Source organism: Bombina bombina, chromosome 2 (assembly GCF_027579735.1).
Source record: "Bombina bombina isolate aBomBom1 chromosome 2, aBomBom1.pri, whole genome shotgun sequence".
Lineage (NCBI taxonomy): Eukaryota > Metazoa > Chordata > Amphibia > Anura > Bombinatoridae > Bombina > Bombina bombina.
The window spans coordinates 36,281,825-36,301,037 of NC_069500.1; the positions used below are offsets into that span (position 1 = coordinate 36,281,825).

The window sequence follows — 19,213 nt, forward strand, 5'->3', positions numbered from 1 at the left end:
TACTCCTTTCCTATGACAGAATACTTAAAGGGACATAATACTCATATGCTCAATCACTTTAAACTGATGCAGTATAACTGTAAAAAGCTGACCATCTCTGTGTAAAAAAGGAAGATATTATACCTCACAACTTGCTCAGCTCAGCAGAGTAAGTTCTGTGTAAAAAGTTATACTCAGCTGCTGCTTAGCTGCTGCTTAGCTGCAGGTAAAAAAATAAATAAATGAACAAATGAACTGCAGCCAATCAGCATCAGCAGTGCTTAGGTCATGGACTCTTTTACTGTGATCTCATGAGATTTCATAGTAAACTTCCTTAAACTGAATATGGAAATAATATGTGTGCACACGAAGCTCACTCCCTTGGCTGTCCCGGGACAGGCATACTGATTTGTTGCTTAAAGTTCTTTGCAATGGGGTTTGAATACTTAGGACATTTTGAGGTAAAATATCTTTCTTTTTTACATAGAGATGTTCAGGTGATATTTTCTAGTCAGCTTTTTACAGCTATGCTGCATCACTTTCAAGTGTTTTAACATTTGGGTATCATGGCCCTTTAAGTAGCACATCTCGATTCTATATGGCAGCAGTGTTTGAATCAATGTTACTATATAGATAGATAGATAGATAGATAAAGAGAGATAGATACATAAAGAGAGATAGAGAGAGAGATAGAGAGAGATATATAGAGAGAAAGAGATAGAGAGAAAGAGATAGAGAGAAAGAGAGATAGATAGATAGAAAGAGATAGAGAGAGAGAGATAGAGAGAGAGAGATAGAAAGAGATAGAGAGAGAGAGATAGAGAGAGAGAGATAGAAAGAGATAGAGATAGAGAGAGAGATAGAAAGAGATAGAGAGAGAGCGATAGAGAGATAGATGGATATATATATATATATATATATATATATATATATATATATATAAATTCTTTCTCTCTTTCTATCTTTCTCTTTCTCTCTTTCTCCACATCAAGGTCTTTCCCAAAACCTGGGTCGCTAATACAGCCTTACAAATGCAAGCTCTCAATTAAACTGGGAACAAGTCAAGGGTTCACAGACTTATGTAATCACCCTAGACAAATACAAAACATGGACGAGGATTGCTCTCTCAGACTGGACTTGGGTACACATCAGATGACCTGGCCACATGCTCAGCACTGAGTGCTCAATAGCGCACTCTGGAAGCTGTGCTGTTCCCAGAGTCAGGCAGTTAACCCCAGACAAGTCTGGGTGAAAGACCAATAGGGAAAATCACAAAATAAATTAATACAACACACAGAGAAAGTCCAGCAAATCAAGTCAAGGTTTCACAGACTTATGTTTTGTATATGTCTAGGCTGATTACATAAGTCTGTAAACCCTCACTTGTTCCCAGTTTGTTTGATTGAGAGATGGCATTTGTATGGCTGTATTAGGGACCCAGGTTTTGGAAGAGACCTTGATGTGGTACCTGGGCTTGTTCCATTTGGCCAGATGCGGTAACTGACTCTTCCAATATTGCTTTTAATCTTACCTGAGATCTTGCAAGTGAGTGCTGGACTTTCTCTGTGGGCTTTACACCCAGACCTGTCTGGGGTTAACAGCCTATGACTCTAGGAACAGCACAGCTTCCTGAGAGTGCTATTGCACTCACTGGGTTTCAGACAAACCAGTACTTCTTTATTCTGGTGATGTTTCGAGAAAATGTGGGGAAATTGAAGCAATATATGAAAACAAATGAATCACTTGTCTGAATCAGTGTCTTTTCTTTTGCATGATGTACCGAGTCCACAGATTCTTCCTAACTTGTGGGATATTGTCCTTCCTGACAGGAAGTAGCAAAGAGAGCACCACAACAGAGCTGTCTATATAGCTCCCCCCTTAACTCCACCCCCCAGTCATTCTCTTTGCTGGCTCTAAGCAGGAAAGAGTAAAGAGAAGAGGTGTTAAACTGTTAGTTTTATTTTATCTTCAATCAAGTGTTTGTTATTTTTAAATGGTACCGGTTTTGTACTATTTACTCTCAGGCAGGACATAGATGAAGATTTCTGCCTGGAGGATGATAATCTTAGCAGTTGTAACTAAGGTCCACTGCTGTTCCCACAGAAGCTGAGCAGTATAGGAAAACTTCAGTGTGAGGAACAGTTTCTTGCTATACAGCAATGAGGTATGTTCAGTCATATTTTCTGCAGAGACTGTGTTAACTCAGAAAGGCTGACAGTGTCCCCATTAGGGGAAGGGTAAGCAGTAATCCTAGTGTTATCAGAGGTTTTTACTAGCTTGCATAAAGGGTTAATTTTTTGTGGGCACTCAGTTTGTTATGTGAATTTGGGACAAACGTTTTTGTGTCTGGGAGTAACATTTTCTGTTTTATGGGACATTTGCTTGAGGGTTCTTTGGGGTTGTTCATAACCCACATGGCTTTCAGGCAGGCTTTGTTAGTTTTGTGTAGGCCCCAGCAACATCGAGTGAGGTGGGCGGGGCCTACATTTACAAGCAGCAAGCTACTTCTGAGGTCCTGAGAGTCTTCTGAGGGACTAATTGAAGCTTTAAACCCCATATTATCGCTTCCTAAGGGCAGGTAGGGCCACAGCAGAGCAAGGTGCTTTAGGGTTTTTTAACCGGTTTTAGACATATTTCAATCCGTTTTTTTCTTTTGGGGGTTTATTGCTTATTAACTTGTGGTGCAATCCTTCTAAAGCTTAGTGGGTACACTGTTAAAATTTCAGAAAAATTTAAGCAATTTTAACCTGTTTTGCAGTTTGTGTATGCCTTTTTTTCTCTTAAAGGCACAGTACCATTTTTGCAAATTGTTTTTTTCATTAAATAAAGTGTTTTCCAAGCTTGCTTGCTTTATTACTAGTATGTTAAACATGTCTGACACTGAGGAAACTCATTGTTCAATTTGTTTAGAAGCCATTGTGGAACCCTCTCTTAGAATGTGTCCCACTTGTACTGATATGTCTATAAATTGCAAACAGCATATTTTGACGTATAAAAGTTTGGCATTAGATGATTCTCAGACAGAAGGAAATCGGGTTTTACCATCTAGTTCTCCCCAAGTGTCACAACCAGTAACGCCCGCACAAGCGACGCCAAGTACTTCTAGTGCGTCTAATTCTTTCACCTTGCAAGATATGGCTTCAGTTATGAATACTACCCTCACAGAGGTTTTATCTAAGCTGCCTGGGTTGCAAGGGAAGCGCAGTAGCTCTGGGTTAAGAACAAATGCTGAGCCTTCTGACGCTTTAGTAGCCGTATCCGATATTCCCTCGCAATGTTCTGAAGTAGGAATGAGGGATTTGCTGTCTGAGGGAGAGATTTCTGATTCAGGAAAGATGTTCTCTCAGACAGATTCAGATATGACGGCATTTAAATTTAAGCTAGAGCACCTCCGCTTATTGCTCAGGGACGTTTTAGCGACTCTGGATGATTGTGACCCTATTGTAGTTCCAGAGAAATTGTGTAAAATGGACTAATATTTAGAGGTTCCTGTTTACACTGATGTGTTTCTGGTCCCTAAGAGGATTTCGGACATTGTTCCTAAGGAGTGGGATAAACCAGGTATTCCGTTCTCTCCCCCTCCTGTTTTTAAGAAAATGTTTCCCATTTCTGACACCATAAAGGACTCATGGCAGACGGTCCCTAAGGTGGAGGGAGCTATTTCTACCCTGGCTAAGCGTACAACTATGTGCAAATAGAAAAAACCACTGGCGCTATAAAGAATAAGCTAGGATTTATACTACCTATTCAAGGTTAAAACTTATCTAAGTGTAATGTGTAAGCAATTTAGCTGGGTGAATTAACGTGATAAAGTCTCTATGAGATAAGCTAAACTCACAGCATAATATGTAAATAAAGATATATATAAAGTGAATCTATAGATGTGTGACACAACTATGATATGTGTACAAAAGACAGGTCTGTATATACAGACGATAATAAATGGTGTCCGTAAAAGAAAAATAAGGAAGTGATTGATTAAATATAGTCTTATTTAATAATCTTAAAACATTTAAAACGAATACATATGAATTAAAACATAGGGACTTTTCCCTGTAGGAACTTAGCATATATGTATTTAGGCAGTCTATTTGCCTTTCAAGAAGTAGGGCAATGAGAAGTTTAAAACTGGATAAATTTCGCCACTCTTTGATGTGCACCAGTCATAGTATATAAACCGTAAGGTACCTTACAAATGTCCGTTGAGAATTGGAGTCACCTCTGAGCTGATGTGCCGCTTCTTTAAGCGTCTGTATGTGTCGAATTCTTTTGCGGCTTGATACAGAACCGCAAGCCTCAGATGCTATTGGCAGTTGAGAGTCACACCCCTCTTTTGATAGGCTGTGAGCGTACACGCTGGATTCTATGCGTGTAATTATGTTAAACGCTCTTGAAGAGATATTTAGAAGCGGCTGTAATTCTTCTGCTTAAACCAGCTTGAGCATAAAAACTTGCAATATTTGGAGTCCGCTGTAATTGCGGTGATGAAGTTTGCACTTAGTTGTTTGCTGTTCAGATCCCTGGTCCTCAAGTTGGCTTTTTCTCCTAAATCGTAGAAATTATAGAGTCCACTGGAGGGGCTGGATCGCAGCTTTTAAGTGTAAAACAAATGTAGATGGGTCCAAATGATGAAGTTGATGAGTCTGGAGTAAATTCTACGCGTTTCACCCTAAGAGGGCTTTATCAAGATACTCCAGAAAGGTTAGGTGCACCTTTTTAAAGGTGATTCTTGCATTCTATTGGTTAGTATTTGTAGCGATTTGATAGGTGCCTGGAAGTGACACCTTCTTCAATATAAGGTGGAATCCATAGTTAAAAAAATTAAAATTATTTCATCTATAAAGGTGGTAATATAGATTAAATAGAGTAAAAACTACATTTATGTGTGAGCGTTAAACAACTTTCTGGCAATAAAGCGAGATAAGCAGTTCGCAACAATAATTAATAACCTATATATTAAGGTATTAAAATGAACAAACAATAGATGCCTGTGTAAATTCAAAACATATAATGAGGTATAGCTAATATCAGGGATGATAGATATATTTAAAGTGCATATATATGTAATACTATTCATAGACCTAGTATAAAATGAACTCCTATAAAATTAGAAATGAAAATTAAAAAATTAATAGAAAATGCATCAATGTATTGTAGAATATCTAATAAATAAATCAGAGCATATTTAGGGATATATATGGGTTATGGTATATACAGGTATACCTCCACTTTACAGCGCTTCGCTAATACAGCGCTTTGTGGAGCTGAAGTTCATCCTCCCAAGGATTTTGAAGCAGTGCTGTAATCTTCGCGAAATTGCGAGAAAAGTGAATGGCACCATTTTGTTCTGCACAGTTCACTCTGTTTACAGCATTACAGTGCAATCTGTGTCTCAGTGCTATAGTCTGTCAAATTTTACTACAGTAATTGTCACTATTTTACAGGTACAGTTATTATTGAATACTAATTGAATACTGTTCTGCGCTAGTGTTAAACTAAAAGTAGCACTATTGCACCCCTAATATATGTTAGTTCAAACATGTTTTCAAGTCTTTAAACACACTGACAGGTGAAAAGAAAGCCAAAACCGCCTTGTTTCACTTTAAGGCGGTTTTCACTTTACAGCAGGGCTCCGGTCCCTAACCCGCTGTATGAGCGGGGTATACCTGTATATATACATATATACACATATGCATATATATATAAATATATACAAGCATAACTTTAAAAAACAACTTGGTAGGGGGGGGGGACAAAGATGACCATCATCACACAAAAAATAAAATTTATAATTTATAAAAATAGGGAGATTTCTAATTCTGAATTTAATCCTAGGGGCTGAAGGGTTTGTAGAGTGTATATGGTCTCAGATTCTAGTCTAAGGAGTTCGACTTCTAGATTCCCTCCCCTCCAATTTGGTGTGATCTTTTTAATGCCCCCAAATTTAAAATCTGACAAATTATTGTTATGTTTTTCTTTAAAATGTTGGTACAAATATGTGTCTTTCTTTCCTTTTTTCAATTGTCCAAAGATGTTCACGAATTCATTCCCTAAGGGTTCTGGTTGTTTCTCCGATGTATTGTTTGTTACATTTACATTGGATCATGTATACCACCCCTTTATCTTGGCATCTGATGATGCAATCTATTTCATATACTTTTCCTGTTTGTGTGGACTTGTAATTTTTTTGTTTTGCAAATATATTGGCAGGACTTGCATCCAAAGCAAGGAAAAAAATCCCTTAATATCATTACCTAATAGACTAATTTGTTTGCTTTTATGATGTTCAGTCTTGAACTCACTAGGAGATAAAATGGTCTTAAGGTTTTTCGCCTTTCTATAGATGATATTAGGATAAGGGTAAACTTTATCGCCTATTATTGGATCGTTTGTTCACAATTTTTTTTCAGGGTTTTAAAGTCGTCATTATAGTTAGTAATTAGTGGTACATTGATAATGGTATTACCCGGAACGTTTAGTTTAGATCTTTCTTTATATTTAAGGAATTCATTCCTATCAGTAAGTTCTATATCCTTTTTGGCTTTAGTTATTACATCCTTCTTATATCCTTTCTCTAAAAATTTTCTTTCAAGGAACTCTACTTAGTCAGTTTTTTTAGAGCAATTTCAACATAATCGAATACAGTGTCCCTTAGGGACATTTTCTTTCCATCTTCTCAGATGACAGCTTTCTGAATGTATTAAGTTGTTGGCATCTACTGTTTTAAAGTGTGTTTTTGTATTTAATGAATTTTCAATTATTTCAATTTCTAAATTGAGGAATATTATCTTTGTTCTACTGATAGTATTGGTGAATTTTAGACCTATAGTGTTATGATTCATATCATCTAAGAATTTATCTAAATGGATGATGTCTCCACTCGATACCATCAGGATATCATCTATGTATCGTTTGTATAGCACAAGGTTTGCGCCAAGCTCATGGTTCTGGATAAATTCTTGTTCCCAGTTACCCATGAATAGATTGGCGTAGCCATATATGGCCATATATATCCCTAAATAAGCTCTGATTTATGTATTAGATATTCTACAATACATTGATGCATTTTCTATTAATTTTTTAATTTTCATTTCTAATTTTATAGGAGTTCATTTTATACTAGGTCTATGAATAGCATTACATATATATGCACTTTAAATATATCTATCATCCCTGATATTAGCTATACCTCATATGTTTTGAATTTACACAGGCATCTATTGTTTGTTCATTTTAATACCTTAATATATAGGTTATTAATCATTGTTGCGAACTACTTATCTCGCTTTATTGCCAGATAGTTGTTTAACGCTCACACATAAATGTAGTTTTTACTCTATTTAATCTATATTACCACCTATATAGATGAAATTATTTTAATTTTTTTAACTATGGATTCCACCTTATATTGAAGGTGTCGCTTCCAGGCACCTATCAAATCGCTACAATTACTAACCAATAGAATGCAAGAATCACCTTTAAAAAGGTGCACCTAACCTTTCTGGAGTATCTTGATAAAGCCCTCTTAGTGTGAAACACGTAGAATTTTCTCCAGACTCATCAACTTCATCATTTGGACACATCTACATTTGTTTTACACTTAAAAGCTGCGATCCAGCCCCTCCAGTGGACTCTATAATTTCTACGATTTAGGAGAAAAAGCCACCTTGAGGACCAGGGATCTGAACAGCAAACAACTAAGTGCAAACTTCATCACTGCAATTACAGCGGACTCCAAATATTGCAAGTTTTTATGCTCAAGCTTGTTTAAGCAGAAGAATTACAGCCGCTTCTAAATATCTCTTCAAGAGCGTTTAACATACTTACACGCATAGAATCCAGCGTGTACCCTCACAGCCTATCAAAAGAGTGGTGTGACTCTCAACTGCCAATAGCATCTGAGGCTTGCGGTTCTGTATCAAGCCGCGAAAGAATTTGACACATACAGACGCTTAAAGAAGTGGCACATCAGCTCAGAGGTGACTCCAATTCTCAACGGACATTTGTAAGGTACCTTACGGTTTATATACTATGACTGTTGCACATCAAAGAGTGGCGAAATTTATCCAGTTTTAAACTTCTCATTGCCCTACTTCTTGAAAGGCAAATAGACTGCCTAAATACATATATGCTAAGTTCCTACAGGGAGACGTCCCTATGTTTTAATTCATATGTATTAGTTTTAAATGTTTTAAGATTATTAAATAAGACTATATTTAATCAATCACTTCCTTATTTCTCTTGTAAGGTGTATCCAGTCCACGGATCATCCATTACTTGTGGGATATTCTCCTTCCCAACAGGAAGTTGCAAGAGGATCACCCACAGCAGAGCTGTCTATATAGCTCCTCCCCTAACTGCCACCTCCAGTCATTCTCTTGCAACTCTCGACAAACATGGAAGCAGTAAGAGAGATGTGGTGAAATGTAGTTGTTTTTTCTTCAATTCAAAAGTTTGTTATTTTTAAATGGTACCGGAGTTGTACTATTTTGGTCCCAGGCAGAAAATAGAAGAAGAATCTGCCTGTGGTCTCTAATGATCTTAGCAGGTTGTAACTAAGATCCATTGCTGTTCTCACACATAACTGAAGAGAGAGGTAACTTCAGCTGGGGAATGGCGTGCAGGTTATCCTGCTATGAGGTATGTGCAGTTTAAATTTTTTCTAGAGGAATGTAAATGCTAGAAAATGCTGCTGATACCAGATTTATTTAAGGTAAGCCTAATTACAGTGATTTAATAGCGACTGGTATCATGCTTACTGTCAGAGGTAATACTCTTATTATTTTTAAATTCCTGTCATATAAAACGTTTGCTGGGAGTGCTTAAACATTTTTATATATGTTTTGGTGATAAAACTTTATTGGGGCCTAGTTTTTTTCCACATAGCTGGCTTAAATTTGCCTAGAAACAGTTTTCTTAGGCCTCCCACTGTGTAGACATGAGTGGGAGGGGCCTAATTTAGCGCTTAATTGCGCAGTAACTTTTGCAGACTGAGACATCCAGCTTCCCTCAAGGAGTCCCCTGAATGCTATAGGACCTCTCTAAAGGGCTTTTAGGCTTTCCAAAGTTGTTTGTATGGCAAGGTAGGGCCACAGCAGAGCTGTGGCAGTTTGTTGTGACTGTTAAAAAACGTCTATCGTTTTTTTGATCCGTTTTTTTAAACTAAGGAGTTAATCATCCATTTGCAAGTGGGTGCAATGCTCTGTTAGCTTATTATACACACTGTAAAAATTTCGTTTTATTTACTGCATTTTTTCACTGTTTTTCAAATTCTGACCTTTTTTATTTTTCTTAAAGGCACAGTACCGTTTTTATTTTTTGCTTGTTAACTTGCTTTAAAGTGTTTTCCAAGCTTGCTGGTCTCATTGCTAGTCTGTTTAAACATGTCTGACATAGAGGAAACTCCTTGTTCATTATGTTTAGAAGCCATGGTGGAACCCCCTCTTAGAATGTGTACCAAATGTACTGATTTCACTTTAAGTAATAAAGACCATATTCTGTCTTTAAAAAATTTATCACCAGAGGAATCTGACGAGGGGGAAGTTATGCCGACTAACTCACCCCACGTGTCAGAACCTTTAAATCCCGCTCAAGAGGCGCCAAGTACATCTAGCGCGCCCATGGCGTTTACTTTACAAGACATGGCGGCAGTCATGGATAATACACTGTCAGTGGTATTATCCAGACTACCTGGGTTACGAGGAAAGCGAGACAGCTCTGGAGTTGGAAGAAATACAGAGCATACTGACGCTTTAGTAGCTATGTCTGATACCCCCTCACAATATGCAGAAGCTGAGGAAAGAGAGCTTCTTTCTGTGGGTGATTTTTCTGACTCAGGGAAGAGGATTCAACCTGATTCTGAGATATCAACATTTAAATTTAAGCTTGAACACCTCCGCGTGTTGCTCAGGGAGGTTTTAGCTGCTCTGAATGACTGTGATACAATTGCAGTGCCATAGAAATTGTGTAGATTGGATAAATACTATGCAGTACCTGTTTACACTGATGTTTTTCCAATACCTAAAAGGTTTACAGAAATTATTATGGGATAGACCAGGTGTGCCGTTCTCTCCCCCTCCTATTTTTAAGAAAATGTTTCCAATAGACGCTGCCACACGGGACTTATGGCAAACGGTCCCTAAGGTGGAGGGAGCAGTTTCTACACTAGCTAAGCGCACTACTATCCCTGTCGAGGACAGTTGTGCTTTTTTAGATCCAATGGATAAAAATTGAGGGTTACCTTAAGAAAATGTTTATTCAACAAGGTTTTATTCTACAGCCCCTTGCATACATTGCCCCAGTCACTGCTGCTGCGGCCTTCTGGTTTGAGTCTCTGGAAGAGGCTTTTTCGGGTAGAGACCCCATTGGATGATATACTTGACAAGCTTAGAGCACTTAAGCTAACCAATTCTTTTGTTTCTGATGCCATTGTTCATTTGACTAAACTAACGGCTAAGAATTCTGGTTTTGCTATTCAGGCGCGTAGGGCGCTATGGCTTAAATCATGGTCAGCTGACGTTACTTCAAAGTCTAAGCTGCTTAATATTCCCTTCAAGGGGCAGACCCTATTCGGGCCTGGTTTGAAGGAGATCATTTCTGATATCACTGGAGGAAAAGGTCATGCCCTTCCTCAGGATAGGTCCAAATCAAGGGCCAAACAGTCTAATTTTCGTGCCTTTCAAAACTTCAAGGCGAGTGCGGCATCAACTTCCTCTAATACAAAACAAGAGGGAACTGTTGCCCAGTCCAAGTCGGTCTGGAGACCTAACCAGACTTGGAACAAAGGTAAGCAGGCCAAAAAGCCTGCTGCTGCCTCTAAGACAGCATGAAGGATTGGCCCCCGATCCGGTAACGGATCTAGTAGGGGGCAGGCTTTCGCTCTTCGCCCAGGCTTGGGCAAGAGATGTCCAGGATCCCTGGGCGTTGGAAATTGTATCCCAGGGATATCTTCTGGACTTCAGAGCTTCTCCTCCAAAAGGGAGATTTCACCTTTCACAATTATCTGCAAACCAGATAAGGAGAGAGGCATTTTTACACTGTGTTCAAGACCTCCTAGTTATGGGAGTGATCCACCCAGTTCCAAAGGAGGAACAGGGGCAAGGATTCTATTCAAATCGGTTTGTGGTTCCCAAAAAAGAAGGAACCTTCAGACCAATCTTAGATCTCAAGATCTTAAACAAATTTCTCAGGGTCCCATCATTCAAGATGGAGACTATTCGTACCATCCTACCTATTATCCAGGAGGGTCAATACATGACTACAGTGGATTTAAAGGATGCTTATCTTCACATTCCGATACACAAAGATCATCGTCGGTTTCTCAGGTTTGCCTTCCTAGACAGGCATTACCAGTTTGTAGCTCTTCCCTTTGGGTTAGCTACAGCCCCAAGAATCTTTACGAAGGTTCTGGGGTCACTTCTGGTGGTCCTAAGGCCGCGGGGCATAGCAGTGGCCCCTTATTTAGACGACAATCTGATACAGGCGTCAAATTTCCAAATTGCCAAGTCTCATACGGACATAGTTCTGGCATTTCTGAGGTCGCATGGGTGGAAAGTGAACGAAGAAAAGAGTTCTCTATCCCCTCTCACAAGAGTCTTCTTTCTGGGAACTCTAATAGATTCTGTAGAAATGAGGATTTACCTGACAGAGACCAGGTTATCAAAACTTCTAAATTCCTGCCGTGTTCTTTATTCCACTCCTCGCCCTTCAGTGGCTCAGTGTATGGAAGTAATCGGCTTAATGGTAGCGGCAATGGACATAGTGCCGTTTGCCCGCCTACATCTCAGACCGCTGCAACTCTGCATGCTCAGTCAGTGGAATGGGGATTACACAGATTTGTCCCCTCTACTAAATGTGGATCAAGAGACCAGGGATTCTCTTCTCTGGTGGCTATCTCGGGTCCATCTGTCCAAAGGTATGACCTTTCGCAGGCCAGATTGGACAATTGTAACGACAGATGCCAGCCTTCTAGGCTGGGGGGCAGTCTGAAACTCCCTGAAGGCTCAGGGATTGTGGACTCAGGAGGAGTCACTCCTTCAGATAAACATTCTGGAACTAAGAGCGATATTCAATGCTCTTCAGGCTTGGCCTCAGCTAGCGACAATGAGGTTCATAAGATTTCAGTTGGACAACATCACGACTGTGGCTTACATCAACCATCAAGGGGGAACAAGGAGTTCCCTAGCGATGTTGGAAGTCTCAAAGATAATTCGCTGGGCAGAGATTCACTCTTGCCACCTATCAACTATCCATATCCCAGGTGTAGAGAACTGGGAGGCGGATTTTCTAAGTCGACAGACTTTTCATCCGGGGGAGTGGGAACTCCATTCGGAGGTGTTTGCACAATTGATTCTTCGTTGGGGCAAACCAGAACTGGATCTCATGGCGTCTCGCCAGAATGCCAAACTTCCTTGTTACGGATCCAGGTCCAGGGATCCCAAGGCGACGCTGATAGATGCTCTAGCAGCGCCTTGGTCCTTCAACCTGGCTTATGTGTTTTCACCGTTTCCTCTGCTCCCTCGTCTGATTGCCAAAATCAAGCAGGAGAGAGCATTGGTGATCTTGATAGCGCCTGCGTGGCCACGCAGGACTTGGTATGCAGATCTAGTGGACATGTCGTCCTTTCCACCATGAACTCTGCCGCTGAGACAGGACCTTCTACTTCAGGGTCCTTTCAACCATCCAAATCTAATTTCTCTGAGACTGACTGCCTGGAGATTGAACGCTTGATTTTATCAAAGCGTGGCTTCTCCGAGTCAGCCATTGATACCTTAATTCAGGCACGAAAGCCTGTCACCAGGAAAATCTATCATAAGATATGGCGTAAATATCTTTATTGGTGTGAATCCAAGGGTTACTCATGGAGTAAAGTCAGGATTCCCAGGATATTATCTTTTCTCCAAGAAGGATTGGAAAAGGGATTGTCAGCTAGTTCCTTAAAGGGAAAGATTTCTGCTCTGTCTATTCTTTTGCACAAGCGTCTGGCGGATGTTCCAGACGTTCAGGCATTTTGTCAGGCTTTAGTTAGAATCAAGCCTGTGTTTAAACCTGTTGCTCCGCCATGGAGTTTAAATTTAGTTCGTAAAGTTCTTCAAGGGGTTCCGTTTGAACCTCTTCATTCCATAGATATAAAACTTTTATCTTGGAAAGTTCTGTTTTTGGTAGCTATTTCCTCGGCTCGTAGAGTTTCCGAGTTATCTGCCTTACATTGTGATTCCCCTTATCTGATCTTTCATGCACATAAGGTAGTTTTGCGTACCAAACCTGGGTTTTTACCTAAGGTGGTATCTAATAAGAATATCAATCAGGAGATTGTTGTTCCGTCATTGTGTCCTAATCCTTCTTCAAAGAAGGAACGTCTATTACACAATTTTGACGTGGTTCATGCTTTAAAGTATTATTTACAAGCTACTAAAGATTTTCGTCAAACATCTGCTTTGTTTGTTGTCTACTCTGGACAGAGGAAAGGCCAAAAGGCTTCGGCAACTTCTCTTTCGCTTTGGCTAAGAAATATAATACGCTTAGCTTATGAGACTGCTGGCCAGCAGCCTCCTGAAAGGATTACAGCTCATTCTACTAGAGCTGTGGCTTCCACATGGGCCTTTAAAAATGAGGCCTCTTTTGAACAGATTTGCAAGGCGGCGACTTGGTCTTCGCTTCATACTTTTTCAAAATTCTATAAATTTGATACTTTTGCTTCTTCGGAGGCTATTTTTGGGAGAGAGGTTTTACAGGCAGTGGTACCTTCCGTTTAAGTACCTGCCTTGTCCCTCCCTTCATCCGTGTACTTTAGCTTTGGTATTGGTATCCCACAAGTAATGGATGATCCGTGGACTGGATACACCTTACAAGAGAAAACCTAATTTATGCTTACCTGATAAATTTATTTCTCTTGTGGTGTATCCAGTCCACGGACCGCCCTGTCATTTTAAGGCAGGTATTTTTTAACTTTAAACTACAGTCACCACTGCACCCTATAGTTTCTCCTTTCTCTTGTTTGTCTTCGGTCGAATGACTGGAGGTGGCAGTTAGGGGAGGAGCTATATAGACAGCTCTGCTGTGGGTGATCCTCTTGCAACTTCCTGTTGGGAAGGAGAATATCCCACAAGTAATGGATGATCCGTGGACTGGATACACCACAAGAGAAATAAATTTATCAGGTAACCATAAATTATGTTTTTTCTTTTACGGACACCATTTATTATCGTCTGTATATACAGACCTGTCTTTTGAACACATATCATAGTTGTGTCACACATCTATAGATTCACTTTATATATATCTTTATTTACATATTATGCTGTGAGTTTAGCTTATCTCATAGAGACTTTATCACGTTAATTCACCCAGCTAAATTGATTACACCTAGATAAGTTTTAACCTTGAATAGGTAGTATAAATTCTAGCTTATTCCTTATAGCGCCAGTGGTTTTTTCCATTTGCACATCTCTGTTTTCACATCAACTACTGAGGAGGAGTAGTTTCTTTCCACTAGGCATTTAGGATTTATAGTCAGCGCCAATCCTCATCTCTTCACATCACTAAGCGTACAACTATACCTATTGAAGACAGTTGTGCTTTCATTGATCCTCTGGATAAAAAATTAGATTGTCTCCTAAAGAAAATTTTTGTTCATCAAGTTTTTCTTCTTCAACCTATAGCATGCATTGTTCCTGTAACCACTGCAGCTGCCTTCTGGTTTGAGGCTCTAGAAGAGGGTCTTCAGATGGAGACCCCACTAGATGATATTTTGGACAGAATTCAATTTAAGTTGGCTAATATTTTATTACAGACGCCGCTTTTCATCTTGCTAAATTAATGGCTAAGAATTCAGGTTTTGCCATTTTAGCGCATAGAGCGTTATGGCTTAAGTCCTGGTCATCTAAATCTAAGCTTTTGTCCATCACTTTCAAAGCTAAGACCCTATTCGGGCCTGCATTGAAAGAGATCATTTCAGACATTACTGGAGGGAAGGGTCATACCCTCCCTTCAGGATAAGTCAAATAAGACAAGGACCAAACATAATAATTTCCGTTCCTTTCGAAACTTCAAGAGTGGTCCCTCTACCTCTTCCCATGCTGCAAAGCAAGAGGGGAACTTTGCTCAATCCAAGCCAACCTGGAGACCTAATCAGGCTTGGAACAAGGGTAAACAGGCCAAAAAGCCTGCTGCTGCCACTAAGTCAGCATGAAGGGGTAGCCCCAGATCCGGGACCGGATATTGTAGGGGGCAGACTCTCTCTCTTTGCTCAGGCCTGGGCAAGAGACGTTCAGGATTCCTGGGCAGTAGAAATTGTAACCCAGGGATACCTTCTGGATTTCAAGGATTCCCCTCCAAGGGGGAGGTTCCATCTTTCTCAATTGTCTGTAAACCTGACAAAAAGAGAGGCATTCTTACGCTGTGTAGAAGACCTTTTTACCATGGGAGTGATCTGCCCAGTTCCAAAAGCAGAACAGGGGCAGGGGTTCTACTCCAATCTGTTTATAGTTCCCAAAAAGGAGGGAACCTTCAGACCAATTCTGGATCTCAAGATCCTAAACCAATTCCTAAGAGTTCCATCTTTCAAGATGGAGACCATTCGGACTATCTTACCATTGATCCAGGAGGGTCACCGTGGACTTAAAGGATGCGTATCTGCACATTCCTATCCACAAAGATCATCACCAGTTCCTCAGGTTCGCCTTTCTGGACAAGCATTATCAGTTTGTGGCTCTTCCTTTTGGGTTGGCCACGGCGCCGCAAATCTTCACGAAGGTGCTAGGGTCCCTTCTGGCGGTTCTAAGGCCACGGGGCATAGCAGTGGCGCCTTATCTAGACGACATTCTAATTCAAGCGTCATTCTTCCAACTAGCCAAGTCTCGCACGCACTTAGTGTTGGCCTTTCTAAGGTCTCACGGGTGGAAAGTGAACGCAAAAAAAGAGTTCTCTTTCCCCCCTCACAAGAGTTTCATTTCTAGGAACTCTGATAGACTCGGTGAAAATGAAAATATTTCTGACGGAGGTCAGGAAATCAAAGATTTTGTCCACCTGCCGAGCTCTTCATTCCATTCCTCGGCCGTCAGTGGCTCAGTGTTTGGAGGTAATCGGACTAATGGTAGCGGCAATGGACATAGTTCCGTTTGCTCGCTTGCATCTCAGACTACTGCAACTATGCATGCTCAATCAGTGGAATGGGGATTATGTGGATTTATCTCCTCAGATAAATCTGGATCAAGAGGCCAGAGACTCTCTTCTTTGGTGGTTGTCACAGGATCATCTGCCCCAGGGAATGTGTTTCCGCAGGCCAGAATGGGTTATAGTGATGACAGACGCCAGTCTTCTGGGCTGGGGTGCAGTCTGGAATTCCCTGAAAGCTCAGGGTTTGTGGACTCGGGAGGAGGCTCTCCTACCGATAAATATTCTGGAATTAAGAGCGATATTCAATGCTCTCCAGGGATTCATCAGGTTTCAGTCGGACAACATCACGACTGTTGCTTATATCAATCATCAGGGCGGAACAAAGAGTTCATTAGCGATGATAGAGATCTCAAGGATAATCCAATGGGCAGAGGCTCACTCTTGCCATCTGTCAGCGATCTATATCCCAGGTGTAGAGAACTGGGAGGCAGATTTTCTAAGTCGTCAGACTTTTCATCCGGGGAAGTGGGAACTCCATCCGGAGGTGTTTGCTCAGCTGGTTCGGCTATGGGGCTCACCAGAGTTGGATCTGATGGCGTCTCGTCAGAACGCCAAACTTCCTCGTTACGGCTCCAGATCAAGGGATCCTCAGGTTGTACTGATAGATGCTCTAGCAGTACCCTGGTCGTTCAACCTGGCTTATGTGTTTCCACCTCTCCCTCTCCTTCCACGTCTGATTGCCAGAATCAAACAGGAGAGAGCATCAGTGATTTTGATAGTGCCTGCGTGGCCACGCAGGACTTGGTATGCAGAGCTGGTGGACATGTCATCCCTTCCACCATGGTCTCTGCCATTGAGACAGGACCTTCTGATTCAAGGTCGATTCAAGCATCCAAATCTAATTTCTCTGCAACTGACTGCTTGGAGATTGAACGCTTGATTCTATCAAAGCGGGGTTTCTCTGAGTCAGTCATAAATACCTTGATTCAGGCTCCAAAGCCTGTTACCAGGAAAACTTATCATAAGATATGGCGTAAATATCTTTTTTGGTGCAAGGCTTCTCCTGGAGTAAAATCAGGATTCCTAGGATTTTGTCTTTTCTCCAAGAGGGATTGGAGAAAGGATTATCAGCTAGTTCCCTAAAGGGACAGATATCTGCTCTATTTTGTTGCACAAGCGTCTGGCAGATGTTCCAGACGTTCTGGCTTTTTGTCAGGCTTTAGTTAGAATTAAGCCTGTGTTTAAACCTATTGCTCCGCAATGGAGTCTAAATTTAGTTCTTAGAGTTCTTCAGGGGGTTCCGTTTAAACCCATGCATTCCATAGATATTAAGCTTTTATCTTGGAAAGTTTTGTTACTAGTTGCTATCTCTTCAGCTCGAAGAGTTTCTGAACTATCTGCATTACAATGTGACTCTCCTTATCTTGTGTTCCATGCTGATAAGGTAGTTTTGCGTACCAAGCCTGGGTTCCTACCTAAGGTTGTTACTAACAGGAATATCAATCAAGAAATTGTTGTTCCTTCTCTGTTTCCTAATCCTTCTTGTAAAAAGGAACGTCTGTTGCACAACTTGGACGTGGTTCGTGCTTTAAAATTTTATTTGCAGGCAACCAAAGATTTTCGTCAAACATCTTCTTTGTTTGTTGTGTATTCTGGAAAGCGTAGGGGTCAAAAGGCTACGGCGACCTCTCTTTCCTTTTGGCTGAAAAGCATCATCCATTTGGCTTATGAGACTGCTGGACAGCAGCCTCCTGAAAGGATTACAGCTCATTCTACTAGAGCGGTAGCTTCCACATGGGCTTTTCAAAATGATGCTTCTGTTGAACAGATTTGTAAGGCTGTGACTTGGTCTTCGCTCCGTACCTTTTCAAAATTTTACAAATTTGATACTTTTGCTTCTTCAGAGGCTATTTTGTGGGAGAAAGGTTTTGCAAGCAGTGGTGCCTTCCGTTTAGGTTCCTGTCTTGTCCCTCCCTTCATCCGTGTCCTAAAGCTTTGGTATTGGTATCCCACAAGTTAGGATAAATCCGTGGACTTGGTACATCATGCAAAAGAAAACAAAATATATGCTTACCTGATAAATTTCTTTCTTTTGCGATGTACCGAGTCCACGGCCCGCCCTGTCTATTAAAGACAGATAGTATTTTTTAATGTAAACTTAAGTCACCTCTGCACCTTATAGTTTCTCCTTTTCTTCCTTGGCCTTCGGTCGAATGACTGGGGGGGGTGGAGTTTAGGGGGGAGCTATATAGACAGCTCTGCTGTGGTGCTCTCTTTGCTACTTCCTGTCAGGAAGGACAATATCCCACAAGTTAGGATGAATCCGTGGACTCGGTACATCGCAAAAGAAAGAAATTTATCAGGTAAGTATAAATTTTGTTTTTTAAAGTGAATAAAACAAACAGATTTTTGTTGAAGACTCTGGTCTCAGTTTGCATACAGTCAAACTGTACATAATGCCCCTCAGCCCTGCCCAGTGACACTAGCAGGTAACAGAATATGACTGAGACTGAAGATGTCATATTAGCATTTTTATTTTCTTTAAGCTATAATTATACATTTCAGCAAAGGAGACCAAGAAAAAAATAAAAAAGTGCATTGGAATATTTTTTTTATTTATTTGTATAAATGATTCACTGTAACTGAATTATGAATTTTGTAGATGGAGAGTATATTTATACACATCAGTCTTTTTGTGCGATTAAGAAAAATCTGATTATTGTGAAGCTTTAATGGCAGAAAAACATGCTCTGCAAGACTAAACCACAAGTAATCTTTCAAAACAATACAAGAAAAATCCAGGACCACTTCATTATCACACACGAGCACATTTATTTATCCATATCTGGTTCCCTTTAAGTCTAAAGCAACAGTATAAATATTCACTCTGTGATGTGTAAATATTCATATTGTTTTACTCATCTGTAAGTTTTTTTTTAGTGCTTCTTCAAAGGATATTGTTTAAAGCATTTAGATCAATGTAAGGTGCTTAGAAAAATGACTTCAAATGTAAACTATTCTGCAATGATGGGCTAAAAAAACATTTCTTTTGAAGAAGCAAAGGACACATTGCCACAAGGACAATCACACCTCTTTGTATCACCTTTCTTATAAAATT

The 19,213-nt window shown here is 40.3% G+C and overlaps 1 protein-coding gene across 1 annotated transcript in view; it reads left to right on the forward strand.

Moving 5' to 3' along the window:
* The window catches only part of UNC13B (unc-13 homolog B), a gene marked incomplete in the record, with an annotated part of 1,551,453 nt that overhangs the window by 597,612 nt on the left and 934,628 nt on the right, over positions 1-19,213 (forward strand).